A 14,958-nucleotide genomic window follows, 5' to 3' on the forward strand; every position below is an offset into this window, starting at 1 on the left:
GAATCACTTGAATCCAGGAGGTGGAGGTTTCAGTGAGCCAAGATTGCACCACTGTGCTCCAGCCTGGGGAACACAGTGAGACCCCATCTCAAAAAAAAGAAAAAAAAAAAGATACTTAATATATGTTCTGGGACCACATGGAGGCCCTCTCCAGAGCTGAAAAGAGAAAATATCGAACCATAAATGCAGTGAGAGAAGAGTAAGGAGGAGAAAGCTGATAGTCCTGGGGGTCGGAGTGGGGGAGTAGGAGTGGCTGGCCGATGGAAGAGAAGGTCCTGGATGTAGTATTTGCACATTCATTTTGTTCCTGCAGTAATATTTGTGGATACAGGTATTGTGCTCGGTGGCATGGTCCTTGCCCTCCTGGAGTTTATAGCTGTGGGACTAGGGCTAGCATAGGTTAAGAGGTCTCCCGGAAGGAGACCAAGTATTCAGGCAGGTGAAGTGGGGAGAAATCGGAAAAGAGCCATTGAGGCCAAGGGAACAGCGCCATCAGAAGACCTGAAGCACAAAAGAGCTCCCTGTGATCAAGGAACAGGGAGAAGGCCCATATGTGGCTACAGCCCAGTTGGCAAAAGTGGTTCAAGATCAGGCTGTAGCCAGATCCTGCAAGGTCTTGTTGCCATGCTAAGGACTTTGAACTTCCTCGTGAAAATGAAGAGAAGTCGTTGAATAGCGCAGGTCTGACAAGATTTTAAGAAGTTTCCTCTAGTTGCTGTGTGGGCAGTGGATAGGGGTGTAAGGAGAGCCTAAAGGAGAGACTGCTTGAAGTGTTATTGCAGGAGTCAAGGTGACAGCTGGTGGCAGGTTAAACTGGGAAAGAGGGGTAGAGATGGTAGGAGGTGGAGAGATTAAGGACACCATTTAGAATTGGAAACAACATGGACTGGAAATAAAGAATAAAGGAAAGAGTGGTGTCAATGGTACAATTTAAGTGTCTGGTGTAAGCAACTGGGCAGAGAGTGGTGACAGTTACTGAAGGTGGGGACACTGGAGGAGAAACCCACTTGGGGACCTATTTTTTTTTTTTTTTTTGAGACAGAGTTTCGCTCTTGTTGCCCAGGCTAGAGTGCAATGGCGCGATCTCGGCTCACTGCAACCTGGCCTCCCGGGTTCAAGCGATTCTCCTGCCTCAGTCTCCTGAGTAGCTGGGATTACAGGCATGCGCCACCACGCCCGATTAATTTTTGTATTTTTGGTAGACACGGGGTTTCTTCATGTTGGTCAGGCTGGTCTCCGACTCCCGACATCAGGTGATCTGCCCGCTTCGGCCTCCCAAAGTGCTGAGATTACAAGCATGAGCCACCGCGCCCGGCCGGGGACCTATTAAGTATGAAAAAGTGTGAGCAGGCCGGGCGCGGTGGCTCACGCCTGTAATCCTAGCATTTTGGGAGGCCGAGTCTGTAATCCTAGCACTTTGGGAGGCTGAGGCGGGCAGATCACTTGAGGTCGGGAGTTGGAGACCAGCCTGGCCAACATAGAGAAACCCTGTCTCTACTAAAAATACAAAAATTAGCCAGGAGTGGTGGCGCATGCCGGTAATCCCATCTACTCAGGAGGCTGAGGCAGGAGAATCGCTTGAACCCGGGAAGCGGAGGTTGCGGTGAGCCGAGATCGCGCCACTGCACCTGAGCCTGGGCGACAAAGCAAGACTCCGTCTCAAAACCAAACAAAAAAAATCCAAACTGAGTAAAGAGTAATGTGGATATTATATTATAAACAAACACGAAAGGACTTCGTATTCTTTTTGCATAGGGAAGGGGAAGAAATATAGCGGAGTGGAAGAGGATGGAACAGAAAAGGTGTAAAAAGAAAGGCTGTGGGAAGAGTGGGGTAGGAAGGCTTCTGAACTGGGGTTAGTGTTACACTGTGTAACTGATAATTTAAACTGCTGAAAATGAGACCACACTTAAAGATACAGGTCCCTTTAAAAGGAAGGCGGATGTTAAAAGCAATTTGCATTTTACCTAAAGTGGGCTGCTTCTCCCTGTACCCTCTCCAAATACAGCCAGACTTTCTGCAGAAACATTTTAATCATGGGCACCCCTTTCCCGAAAAATGCACTCACTACCAGTACACACGACCTTCTGAGTTTAATGGACCTACGGAGGCCCATCCCTGGGCTCTCTGGGCTAGGTTAATCCCAGGTTAGGCCCCAAACTCAGAGGCAGCAACGTTCCCAGCTCAGCGACGCAGGGAGACCACGCCTCTAAATGTTCTGCAACCTCATCCATTTCAGAATTTTCCGGGGTTCTGGGTAAACTGGCCTCACCAAGGATTCTGCCCCTTCTGGTTGCTCCCGTTTTTAAACACAGACCGGTGTGTGGGAGAGGCCATTATTTTGCCGGAACACTGTGCTCCTGGAGCAGATAGGGACACGCAGAGTGGCTTTACCGCAGCGCCAGCTTCATCCTTACCCGGCTCCTCCTCCAGGCCACCGCCTCCTCCTCGCGCCCAACCCGCCTTCCCTGCTCACCCCCGGCTCGCTCCTCCCCTTTGCTCTCAGCGCGGACTCGGCCACTCACTACCGGCGCCCTGGTCCATCCGCCCGCCCCATGGCCCCGCCCCTATGCCGCTGGTCTCGCCCCCTTCCAGAAGGGCCCAATGAGCGTTCACATGCGCCGCAAGGCCCCTCCCCGCGGTGCGCAGCCCCGCCCACAGGCTGAGTTAACCAATTCGCGGCCCCGGGCCCCGCCCCGCCCGCAGGCCCCGCCCCGGCGCCCGGCCCCACGCGCCCTCCTCTCTCCGGGGCGTTGCCGCAGCCGCGCCTCAGCAGCCCGCGCGGAGCCAGATGCCGCCCCCTCCGCCGGTCCCACCCCCGGCGGCCTGGCGCCTCCCTCCCTCCCCACCGCGGTGACTCTCGGAGCGGGAGGCGGAGGCTGAGGCGGCCGCTCCCGCTGCTGCTACTGCCGCCGCCGCTGCTGCTCGGGCTGAGCACGCCCCGGAACAGGCCGTCGCGCGCTGCGCCCCGGACCCGCTGCCCGCGCCGGCCCGGCCGGGTCGGGCGGCCCAGGTAAGCGCCGAGGCCGGGCCGCGCCTGCACCGCCCGGGCCCGCGCCGCGCTGGGGCTGGGGGGGAGCGGCCAGCCCTTTGTCTGCCGGGGAGGGGCCGCGGAGAGCGCCCCCGACCCCGCTTGGACCCCTGCCCGCCCCGGCGGCGCGGCGCCCTGGTCTGGGCCTGGCCGCCTCTCGCCGCAGACCACCTCCCGCCTCCCTCACCTTCGACCGGGGGACTCCTCCACAGGTGTCCGTGCCGCCCACCTTGTTGCTCACCTCACCGCGTCCGGGTGGCTGTCACCGCCCGTCCGCCCTCCCAACCTCTGGGCCCCTGCCTCTTCCCTCACCTGCGCCCACTCCGAGACTCTCACTCTCCATATTTCCCAAAGTAAACGCTGGGCCGCCCTTCCTCCCTCTGTAGTTTGATTGAACTGTCGTCTCTCGATTCCACCCCTCCCCGGTGAGCCTTCCTGGAAGGTACCTGGTGGGGGCACATACCTCACCTGGATGGCGGACGTGTATGCACGAACCTGCAAAATTAACCACCTGGAGCCCCAAACTGCACCTCTCACCTCCTTTCATCACCCCACCCCAACCACCTTCCTTTTTTTGGAACCTGGTAACCGAGACACTCAGGTCTGGACACCCAGCCTCTGCTAGGCCCTCCATCCCTCCCTCTGCCTTGTGAGCTGAACTTGTCTGAGCAGTGCCTGTTGTCAGGTTAGCCCCTGGGAAGGCGGCGGGGGCTGTGTTGGCCGCGAATCAAGAGTTTTATGAATAATGAGTCGTGTGGCTTGCAGCACCTCCTGTCTGAGGATCTCAGTATGCTCCAGCTGTTAATTATTTTGTCTCCTGTCACTCACAGAACTGACAGAAACATGTCTGGCCAACTGCTGGGTAAATTGAGGCACAGGGTGTGTGGGTAAGGGACCTGGAGGCAAGTCAGGGTTTGTCTTGAGGTTCCGTTCTCATGAGCCTTGGCTCTTAGCCCCCTGCTACAACCACTGGGCTCCAGTTCCTGGCGTGTGTCCCCAAGTGATAACTGATCTCTTGTGCCATTAAAGTGTCCAGAGATACAGCAGCTTCCTCAGATTTAAAGTAGGACTTTGGATCATAAATAAAGGTGCCGGCTGTTAAATGCCAATGTGTCATTCACGGTTTGCTGGGGGAGTTCGTGGTCCTCCCTTGTAAATACAAATCACCTCTATGGGATGGAGATTCATTCATTCAGTAGTGAGCATTTACTATGTGCCAGGCACCATTCCAAGTACTGGGGCTTTAGTGGTGAAGACAGACACGGTTTCTGCCCTCCTTAGAGATGACGTTGTAAAGAGGAGGGAAGTCAGACAATAAGTGAGTAAACAAACAAGTGGACAAAATAATTTCAGTAGTGGTAAGTGCTGTGAAGGTGGAGAGGGGCCAGATTACATATGAGAATCTGTGGCTGGGTGCGGTGGCTCACGCTTGTAATCCCAGCACTTTGGGAGGCCGAGGCGGGCGGATCACGAGGTCAGGAGTTCGAGACCATCCTGACCAACATGGTGAAACCCCGTCTCTACTAAAAATACAAAAATTAGCCGAGCGTGGTGGCGCATGCCTGTAGTCCCAGCTACTTGGGAGGCTGAGGCAGGAGAATTTCCTGAACCTGGGAGGCGGAGGTTGCAGTGAGCCGAGATCGCGCCACTGCACTCCAGCCTGGGCAACAGAGCAAAACTCCGTCTTGGGGGGTGGTGGAGAAAAAGAGCCTGTATATCAAAACAGAGATTTTGTAGGTCGTAATAAAGAGTTTGGATTTTATTCCAAGAACAGTTAGAGGTCATTGGAGGGTTTTAAGCAGAGAAAGGATAAAGTCTGATTTGTTCCAAAAGATTGTTCTGGCTGCTGTGTAGAGAGACTGGATTCTAAGGAGCAAAGGTGGAGGCAGGGATATCAGCTATGAGACAGACTGTTGCAGCTGCCTGGCGAGAGATGATGGTGGCTTGAGGGATTGGGGCAGTGGCAGTGGAAATGAAGAGGTGGAATCAGTCTGTTCCCTCTGGGAGAGCTGCAAAGCAAAACTTTGGAGACTGAGAGTTAGATGTCCCATAACAACGTGCTCATAGAACAGGTCCCTGCCTCCTTTATTTGGAGAGGGTTTGTGGGTTTAAAAACCAGTTAGAGGTGGAGGAGGGCAGAATACACTGGGTTTCATTCCCACATCCGGTTGTATTATTTAAATGGGAACATTACTGCCTCTGTTGGAAGATGTTGCACCAAGAAATTGGGCCTGTTCTCATGGTAGGTGGGAGAACGTTTCAGTGGCCACAAACTTGAGCTATTAACCAGAATGAGGCCAGGTGCAGTGGCTTACCCCTGTATATGCCAGCATTTTAGGAGGCCAAGGCGGGCAGATCACCTGAGGTCAGGAGCTCGAGACCAGCCTGGGCAACATGGTGAAAACCCGTCTCTACTAAAAATATAAAAATTAGCTGGGCATGATGGCGAGTGCCTGTAATCCCAGCTACTTGAGAGGCTGAGGCAGGAGAATCGCTTGAACCAGGGAGGTGGAGGTTGCAGTGAGCCAAGATCGCGCCACTGCACCCCAGCCTGGGTGACGGAGGAAGACTCCGTCTCAACAACAAAACAAAACAAACCCCAAAAAACAATAAAACTTGATCTCCATGCTGTTCCAAATCTGTGCTGTCAGAACATGTCAGAATGAGAGGACCTTGGGGGTTACACAGGCCAGCCCCTTCTTTTATGGTTAAGCATCTGTGGCCCCTAGAAGCTGGCTCTTTTGAAGTCTTATAGCAGTTTATGCATTTTCTTATGATGCCTGCTAGTTTCTACTCGCTGTTTCATCTCCATGTGTACACGCATGACTCTAAGCTTTCTTTTTTTTTTTTTTTTTTTTTGAGACGGAGTCTTGCTCTGTCTCCCAGGCGGGAGTGCAATGGCGCGATCTCGGCTCACTGCAAGCTCCGCCTCCCGGGTTCATGCCATTCTCCTGCCTCAGCCTCCCGAGTGGCTGGGACTACAGGCGCCCGCCAACACGTCCGGCTAATTTTTTGTATTTTTAGTAGAGATGGGGTTTCACTGTGTTAGCCAGGATGGTCTCGATCTCCTGACCTCGTGATCCGCCCGCCTCGGCCTCCCAAAGTGCTGGGATTACAGGCTTGAGCCACCGCGCCCGGCGACTCTAAGCTTTCTGAGGCCAGAATCTGTACTGGGTTTGTCTTTGCATCATCCACAGTGTCTGAATCAGTGCCCTGCACAAAATGTAAACTCTTCAAATATTGGTTGACTTGCCTGGGTATCTCATCACACCAAGACTCCTGCCCCTGTCTTTTCATCAGACCGTGCTTCTTGTAGACTCCTCATCCAGGGTGCAATATAGTGTAAACCCAGTAGTCTCTTGTTCACAGGGCTCACATGACAGGGCAGCCCTTCCTTGATGGATCTGATGGATCTGTTCTCTCCATCCCTGCCAGTGGGGAACAGCTGCTGCAGGTGCTGACCAAGTAGTCACTTGACACTCAGCAAATATGTAGTTCTTTTTTTTTTTTTTTTTTTTTTTTTTTTTTTGAGCTAGGGTTTTGCTCTTGTTGCCCAGGCTGGAACGCAATAGCACAATCTTGTCTCACTGCAACCCTCCGCCTCCTGGATTCAAACGAACGATTCTCCTGCCTCAGCCTCCTGAGTAACTGTGATTACAGGCATGCGCCACCACGTCTGGCTAATTTTTGTATTTTTAGTAGAAATGGGATTTCACCATGTTGGTCAGGCTGGTCTCGAACTCCTGACCTCAGGTGATCCGCCCACCTTGGCCTCCTAAAGCACTGGGATTATAGGCGTGAGCCACCGTGCCCGGCCTGAAGTGTAGCTCTTAATTAGACCATAGACTTTGTACCAAGACCATCAGGTTTGGATCTTGGTTCTGCCTTCAGGAGCTGCATGATCTTCAGCAGGTAACTTAATCTCTCTGTGTCTCAGTTTCCCCATATGTACAATAGTAATACTTTCCTCATGGAGTTGTTGGGAGGATTAAATTAAGTAATACCTAGTAGATACTCAGAAGACCACCTAGCACTTGGTATATGCTAAATTGAAGTAACTATTATTTCGCCTTTGTTTATCTGCTTCTTAGCTCCCACCAGCATTTAAGCTCTTTGAGAGCAGAGATTTTTGTCTCTTTTTGTCTACTCTTATAATATGGTACCTAAACTTTGTAGTACTCTAAAAATATTTGTTGAATTGAATGACTTATTGAGCGCCTATGTGCTAGGCACTGTTGCGGATGCTACGAACGTAGCCAAGAACAAGATCTTTAAGAGGCATGCTCTTAAGAAGTTTATCTTCTAGTGGGAGAGACAGATAGTAAACAAATAAACGAGTCAACAAAAGAATGTAGGGTGGTGAGGCCGGGCGCGGTGGTTCACGCCTGTAATCCCAGCACTTTGGGAGGCCAAGGCGGGTGGATCACGAGGTCAGGAGATCGAGACCATCCTGGCTAACATGGTGAAACCTCGTCTCTACTAAAAATACAAAAAAAAATTAGCCGGGCATGGGGGCGGGCGCCTGTAGTCCCAGCTACTCAGGAGGCTGAGGCAGGAGAATGGCGTGAACTCAGGAGGCGGAGCTTGCAGTGAGCCGAGATCGCGCCACTGCACTCCAGCCTGGGCGACTAAGCAAGACTCCATCTCAAAAAAAAAAAAAAAGAATGTAGGGTGGTGAAAGAGATAGGGGGAAAATAAAACAGAAGATGGAAAGTGGATGGGATGAGGGTTAGGGTCATAACTTTAGCTCCGGGAAGGTGGCTTTTGGGAGACATGGATGGTGATCAAGGGAGACAGCTTTGTGGACAGAGATGACTGCAAGAGTGATCAACTCAGAGGGGCTGGAGTGTGGTTAGTGATGAATCAGCAGGGGCCAAATTTGTGGCTGTGTTAAGAAGTTTGGATTTTACTCTTGAATTCTGAACAGTGAGAAGTCACTGTTTGGGAACTTTTCCTGGGGCTGTAGGAGAATATTTGAGTCCACACTAAAAGAACAGGACATTACGAAGAGCAGCTGGAATAGGTTCTCTTTGTCCTGGGAGGCTTTTGGAGGCCAGGTAGAGTATTGAGTTTCTTCCCATCAGGTCCCTTATTTCTCTGGCCTGGTCCCCTGAAGATGAGGGAAGCATCAGCTAGGTTGATGACGGTCTTGGTATGTGTGTCTGTATGTCCTGCATTTTATTGAGCTTCCTTTTTTCCGAGTCCCTAAGTCATCAGCAAACATTTCTTGAGTTGAATGAATGAATGTTGCCAGTGCTTAGCAGCTTGTTGTCCACAGTGGAATGTCTGTGTTCTCTGCTCCTCTCTGTGTGAGTTAAAGCTTCTTATCTTGGCAGTGACTCTTAAGTAGTCTTGGAGTTTTGCAGCCATTCTTCATAAATGCATCAGAGACACACATACATAGATATCACTGTTTCTTTGTTGAGAGTATACCAAGATTGACTGGACAGCTTTCCTACCCCCACCCCATCCCCACTTCTCTGCCAGTCCCTGCTATCACCAGGCCCCTCTATAGAGGGTTGGGCCACACTGGCACCTGTGACCATCTCCTGTTTGATTACTTGATCAGGAACACAGTGGTATCTAGAAAGCATTGGCTGTCTTTCGTCTGGGCTGAGCGGAGTTGGGTAACTCAACAGAGCACTGAGAGAAATGGCATTTCAAACCCAGGGGCTCCACTCACCAGGAATCCAGAGTGGGACTCTTTAGACTGGGTGCCATTGGCCAGCTTTTCAGATCCCTTTTTGGTCCTCCCATCATCAGTTGTCCACGATGCCACTTGCTCTGCTAACCTTGAGAGGCCAACACGAGTTAGTGGGAATCAAATAGGACGCTTGTGTTGCAGGTCCCTTTCAGAGTCCTGGGCCATTTTATTGGCAGAATCTGAAATGCCTGCTAGTCATATGTCGTCTGTAGCTTTGTAAAAACTAAACGCAGAGTGGGTGCAAGCTTTTTCTCATGTAGCTGGTTTTCTTATTATGAGAATAATATGTGCTTATTTAGAAAATGAGAAAGTGAATGATAGTGGCATTTTACATACACTGTCTCATTTCATCCTCACGGTTTCTGAGATACGTACCATTATTACCATTTTGTTTTTTTTGTTTGTTTGTTTGTTTGTTTTGAGATGGAGTCTTGCTCTGTCGCCCAGGCTGGAGTGCAGTGGCACGATCTCGGCTCACTGCAAGCTCCGCCTCCCGGGTTCACGCCATTCTCTTGCCTCAGCCTCCAGAGTAGCTGGGACTACAGGTGCCCACCACTACGCCTGGCTAATTTTTTGTATTTTTAGTAGAGACGGGGTTTCACCGTGTTAGCCAGGATGGTCTCAATCTCCTGACCTTGTGATCCGCCCGCCTCGGCCTCCCAAAGTGCTGGGATTACAGGCATGAGCCACCGTGCCCGGCCTTACCATTTTGTATGTTAAGAATCTGAGGCCTAGAAACGTTAAGTAAAGTGTTTAAGGTCGAGCTAGTTGGGAACAGAATCAGATTCAAACCGGGCAGTATGACTGCCAGGCAGAGCTCTGAGCACCATGTCATATACTGATTCTCAGCAGAAACCATAGAGAAGAAAGAAAAGGCTCCCTTAAGCCCAACATAGGTGACATTCTTAGGGTAGTCAGAGTTAACTTGCTGGCTGCTCCAAAGGGTTTTAATCCTAGGCCCTTTCCCTGTCTTGTCTGACCCTGGGCAAGCTAATTAACCTCCCTTTGCTTTACTTTCCTTGACTGTAAATGGGGATAATGATACTTGTACCTTCGTAGTTCCCAGGGGCATGATGGTGTTTGAGCCAAAGTGCTTTTGAACTTCTTTTATGAAAGGGAACTGAGCACCAACTACTGTTATACTCAGTTATTAAAGACCTATTATGCTCTGGTCCTCCATGAAGCCTTGTTAAAAAGGGAAAGACAACAGTCCCCAGAGGGAAGGGTGTCCTTCTGTGGGGGAATAGCTGGACAAAAACATTGTTCTCCCTTTTTGAAGTTTCTTAAGGATTGAGGGTCATACCTGTGGCTCCATTTTTCATGGTTGTGTTGTAGTGTAGAAGCTCCTGTAAACAGGTGTGTGTTCTGTGCATCATAACATGATTGAGGACCTCCGATGGCAGGGCCAAGAGGGAGTTATAGGGCTTGGTTTCTAATCTTGGTTCTGATGTTTTTTATAAGCCAGAATCACAAAGGCACCAAGAAGTGGTGGTTGTCCTCCATTACTCCTTCCTCCCTTCCCTCCTTCCTTCTAATGACTCATTGATTCAATTAATAAATATTTATTAAGGCTTTATTACAATCTGGACACCATCATAGGTACTAGGAATATCGTGGCAAGCAGGATAAAAATAGTTATTCCCCGGCCGGGTGTGGTGGCTCACGCCTGTAATCCCAGCACTTTGGGAGGCCAAGGCAGGCGGATCACGAGGTCAGGAGATTGAGACCATCCTGGCTAACATGGTGAAACCCTGTCTCTACTAAAATTAGCCTGGCGTGGTGGCACGCACCTGTAGTCCCAGCTACTCGGGAGGCTGAGGCAGGAGAATTGCTTGAACGCGGGAGGCGGAGGTTGTAGTGAGCTGAGATTGCACCACTGCACTTCAGCCTGGGCGATAGAGTGAGACTCTGTCTCAAAAAAAAAAAAAAAGTCAAGTTCTTTCCCATACCAAGCTCTTAGTCTAGGACCAAGAGGCTTGTTATATAGTTGGCATCGTGTGAATGAAGAAAGAATGATTTGATGAGAGTACTTTGAACTCTTAGGAGGAGAGTCAGGACATGATCTCCAGATGCACACTGGCCCCAGTGGCTACCTGCCCTGAGTGGACATTAAGATGGGGGGCTGGGTTGGCTTTCCAGAAGAGCAAGGGAAGAGTTAAACAATTAGAGCCCTTCCGTGTCCTGTAACAAAAGCTGTACTTGGTATGGACATCTCGAGAAACAGTGCACACCTCGGGAGCCATGGTTAGCAAGAACTCCCCACTTAAAGCCTTAACGCTTTGACTGTTACTTTAGTTTCAGTCAGGGAGAAATGCCCATCTTGAGAATTTCTTTTCAAAGTTTTTGCTTGGGGCTGTGAATTTTGAAGTTCTGCCACTAACACGGTGCACTTCTTATGTAACAGGCGCCAGACCTTGTCTCTGCAGAGTTCTCTTCCTGCCTGATACGTCTCTCCCTGCCAACTTTGGAAAGCAGGCATATGGTGGCAGGCGGGCTCTCCACAGTGCTCATGGGGTTCCTGGGGGAACTGATGCACACGGACACCTATGTCCTCTAGCCCCCATTTTGGATCAATATATACAGATTAGAGTGGGGGCAGGGTTCTTTCTTCCCCAAGCACCAGGCCTTCAGTTCTCTTCAAAGACCAAGGTCAGGGAGGTCTAGCAAGCAGTTCATGTGAAAGCACACAGTGTTCCTCTCTCCCTCCAGCCAGGGCTGGGTAGAGAGGGCAAAGGGCTGGCAGAGGCAGCCACTCACATTTGGAGTGAGAGGAGGGTGCCAGGACAGCGAGGCATATCCTTGTGCGATGTTATTTTCACCAGCCCTTATCATGTCACTGTATGTAGCACTGCCGGTGCTAATCAGCTACCCCTTCAAGCTGAGGGGCGGGGCAGCAGCATCCAGCATCTGATTAGGAAGGCAAGGCCTGCATAGCCAGGAGGCCAGGTCACTCAGTGCACCTGGACATCTTCAAGTGTGATTGGAGCCCGCAGTGATGCTGTTTCAGCTAGAAGATTGTGACCCATTTCCATATCCTCTCCCACGTGGAGAGCTGGGGAGGAGGCTTTGAGAGCCAGCTCCAATTAAGGTGTTTTTTCAGGCCTGAGTAGCACCCAAGTGTCTAACCCACATGTTTTCTGCTGCTGGAATCCTGTGGTCAATGCCCTTGACCTGAACCGAATAACCACCCCAGGGCAGATGAAGTTACCACCCCTGAAGTCCTAAATTCCGCCAGCAAGGCTTCCTGCAAAGATCAGGGTCCCTTGTGGATCAAGCACCTCACATAATATGGGCCCCACCCCTGTTCTTCCTGATCAATCACCAGGCAAACCTTGGACCAGTTTCCAAGGAGATACTTGGCCTTGACCTCCCTGCCCAGACAGGCCTCACAGCCACCTGCCTCAGGCAGCCCTAGCTTCCCAGAGACCCATCCTGACGCTGACTTGCACCCTTGCCAGATGTCCTAAATATCCTTCTGCTGCAGGAATATGAAATAAGACCTGTTTCTGAACTTCTAGGTTTCTTTTATTCTTTCCAGGTAGATGACATTTTAATGATTCTCTGTGATTTTACATTTCTTTTTTGTGTGTTGGGGAGGGGCCTGGGGTATGATTTAAATAAGTGAAGCTGTTAGTACTGGTAGCACTTAAGCTGGTGAAGTGGTAGGTCTGAGCCCCTGAATAGTCCCATTTTACTTACCAAGAAGGGAGCAAAAGTACCTGCCAAGGTCAGCTCTGGCTAGGCCCTGTGAGCCTGTTCCTGAATGTGTGCTCACACTCGGCTTCTGGACTGAGGCAGAAGGTCCTTCTCCCTCCATGTGTGTTAATACTGTTGGCACTGCCCACAGCCTCCAGGGGCACATAGCCTTCCTCTGGCTGATCGCTGGAGTTGGAGGAAGATGAGGTGCTGGTGATTTTTTGAAAGACATGTTGGGGCTTACAGGCAAGCAGGCTGGCCCCTGGTTCCGCTTTCCTGCACAGAGCAGTCTTCCAGAGCTTGTGGTGGGATCTAAGGGAGCTCAGGCAGCTGGAGCAGCGCAGAGACCTGGCTCCTTCCTCCCTCCTGAGGTCTGCTGCTGCTGGCACAAGGGGTCACATGTGCCCGTTTGCCTTGTGTTTGCTTTGGGTGCTGGCTTCCCACTCTCACTTCCTAATCTCCTCTAAAGAGGAGTGGCCTGTTAGGTCCATGAGTGGTGACAGTGGAGATTGAAGTGCTTAGCGTCAGGCACCACACTGCACTGGCAAGACTACTCAGATGAAGGGTGTTCTTTCATTCTCATCTGACCCCATTCCACTTCATTTAAAAATATCATTCGCCCAGGCTGGAGTGTGGTGACACGATCACAGCTCACTGCAGCCTCAACCTCCCAGGCTCAAGTGGTCCTCCCATCTCAGCCTCCCAGGTAGTTGGGACCACAGGCACATGCCACCATGCTGCGCTAATTTTTTGTATTTTTAGTAGAGATGTTAGCCAGGATAGTCACAGTCTTGTGATCTGCCCGCCTCGGCCTTCCAAAGTGCTGGGATTACAAGCGTGAGCCACCGCACCTGGCCTCCACCTCACTCATTTTAATGGCATTCTGTTGATTGTTTTTTTTTTTTTTTTCTTGAGACAGAGTCTTGTCGTCCAGGCTGGAGTGTAGTGGTGCAATCTTGGCTCACTTCAACCTCTGCCACCTGGGTTCAAGGGATTCCCCTGCCTCAGCCTCCCGAGTACCTGGGATTACAGGCATGTGCCACCAGACTCAGCTAATTTTTGTAGGTTTAGTAAAGGTGGGGCTTTGCCATGTTGGCTAGGCTGGTCTCGAACCCCTGACCTCAGGTGATCCACCTACCTCGGCCTCCCAAAGTTCTGGGATTACAGGCGTGAGCCACCATGCACGGCCATTTCTTTTTCTTTCTTTCTTTTTTTTTTTTTTTTTTGAGACGGAGTCTTGCTCTGTCGCCAGGCTGGAGTGCAGTGGCATGATCTCAGCTCACTGCAACGTCCGCCTCCCGGGTTCAAGTAATTCCCTTGTCTCGGCCCCCCAAGTAGCTGGGATTACAGCCATGCATCACCATGCCCAGCTAATTTTTTGTATTTTAGTAGAGATGGGGTTTCTTTTTTTTTTTTTTTGAGACGGAGTCTCGCTCTGTCGCCCAGGCTGGAGTGCAGTGGCGCAATCTCGGCTCACTGCAAGCTCCGTCTCCCGGGTTCACGCCATTCTCCTGCCTCAGCCTCTCCGAGTAGCTGGGACTACAGGCGCCCGCCACGATGCCCGGCTAATTTTTTTGTATTTTTAGTAGAGACGGGGTTTCACCGTGGTCTTGATCTCCTGACCTCGTGATCCGCCCGCCTCGGCCTCCCAAAGTGCTGGGATTACAAGCGTGAGCCACCGTGCCCGGCCTGAGATGGGGTTTCACCATGTTGGCCAAGATGGCCTTGATCTCCTGACCTTGTGACCTACCCACCTTGGCCTCCCAAAGTGCTGGGATTACAGGCATGAGCCACTGTGCCTGGCATTTTTTTTTTTTTTTTTTTTAGATGGAGTCTTGTTCTGTCACCCAGGCTGGAGTGCATTGGTGCCATCTTGGCTCACTGCAGCCTGTGCCTCCCAGGTTCCAGCGATTCTCCTGCCTCAGCCTCCTGGGTAGCTGGGATTACAGGTGCACACCACCATGCCTGGCTAATTTTTGTATTTTTGGTAGAGATGGGGTTTCATCATGTTGGCCAGGCTGGTCTTGAACTCCTGATCTTAGGTGTTCTGCCTGCCTTGGCCTCCCAAAGTGCTGGGATCACAGGCGTGAGCCACCGTGCCCGGCCTCATTTCATATTTTTAAGGCCGCTTATGAACCATCTCTTAGCCTTCCATATCCTCAGGTTCCACATCTGTGGATTAAACCAACCACAAAAATATTCAGGAAAAATTCTCACGAATCATTACTAATGAACTTACTCATGTAACCAAACACCACCTGTTCCCCAAAAACCTATGGAAGTAAAAAATTTTTTTAAATAACAAAAAATAAAATGAAATTAAATTCAAAAAAATATTCAGGGAAAAACCAAAATATAACAATACAATAACAAATAATACAAATAAAAAACCAATATAATATAACTATTTACATAGTATTTACATTTTATCAGGTACTATGAGTAATCTAGAGATGATTTAAAGTATATGGCAGGATGTGCATAGGTTACATGCAAATACTGTGTCACTTTATATAAGGGACTAGAG

General features: G+C 50.6%; 1 protein-coding gene across 1 annotated transcript in view; it reads left to right on the plus strand.

The window, feature by feature from the left end:
- The first annotated feature begins 2,738 nt into the window (after nucleotides 1-2,738).
- Nucleotides 2,739-14,958, plus strand: part of CTNNBIP1 (catenin beta interacting protein 1) — a 64,102-nt gene continuing 51,882 nt past the window's right edge. Inside the window, exon 1 of the mRNA XM_055261896.2 lies at nucleotides 2,739-3,013. The gene's annotated coding sequence lies outside the window, so the exon portion shown is untranslated. The remainder of the gene's footprint in view (nucleotides 3,014-14,958) is intronic.

Source organism: Symphalangus syndactylus, chromosome 22 (genome assembly GCF_028878055.3).
Source record: "Symphalangus syndactylus isolate Jambi chromosome 22, NHGRI_mSymSyn1-v2.1_pri, whole genome shotgun sequence".
NCBI lineage: Eukaryota > Metazoa > Chordata > Mammalia > Primates > Hylobatidae > Symphalangus > Symphalangus syndactylus.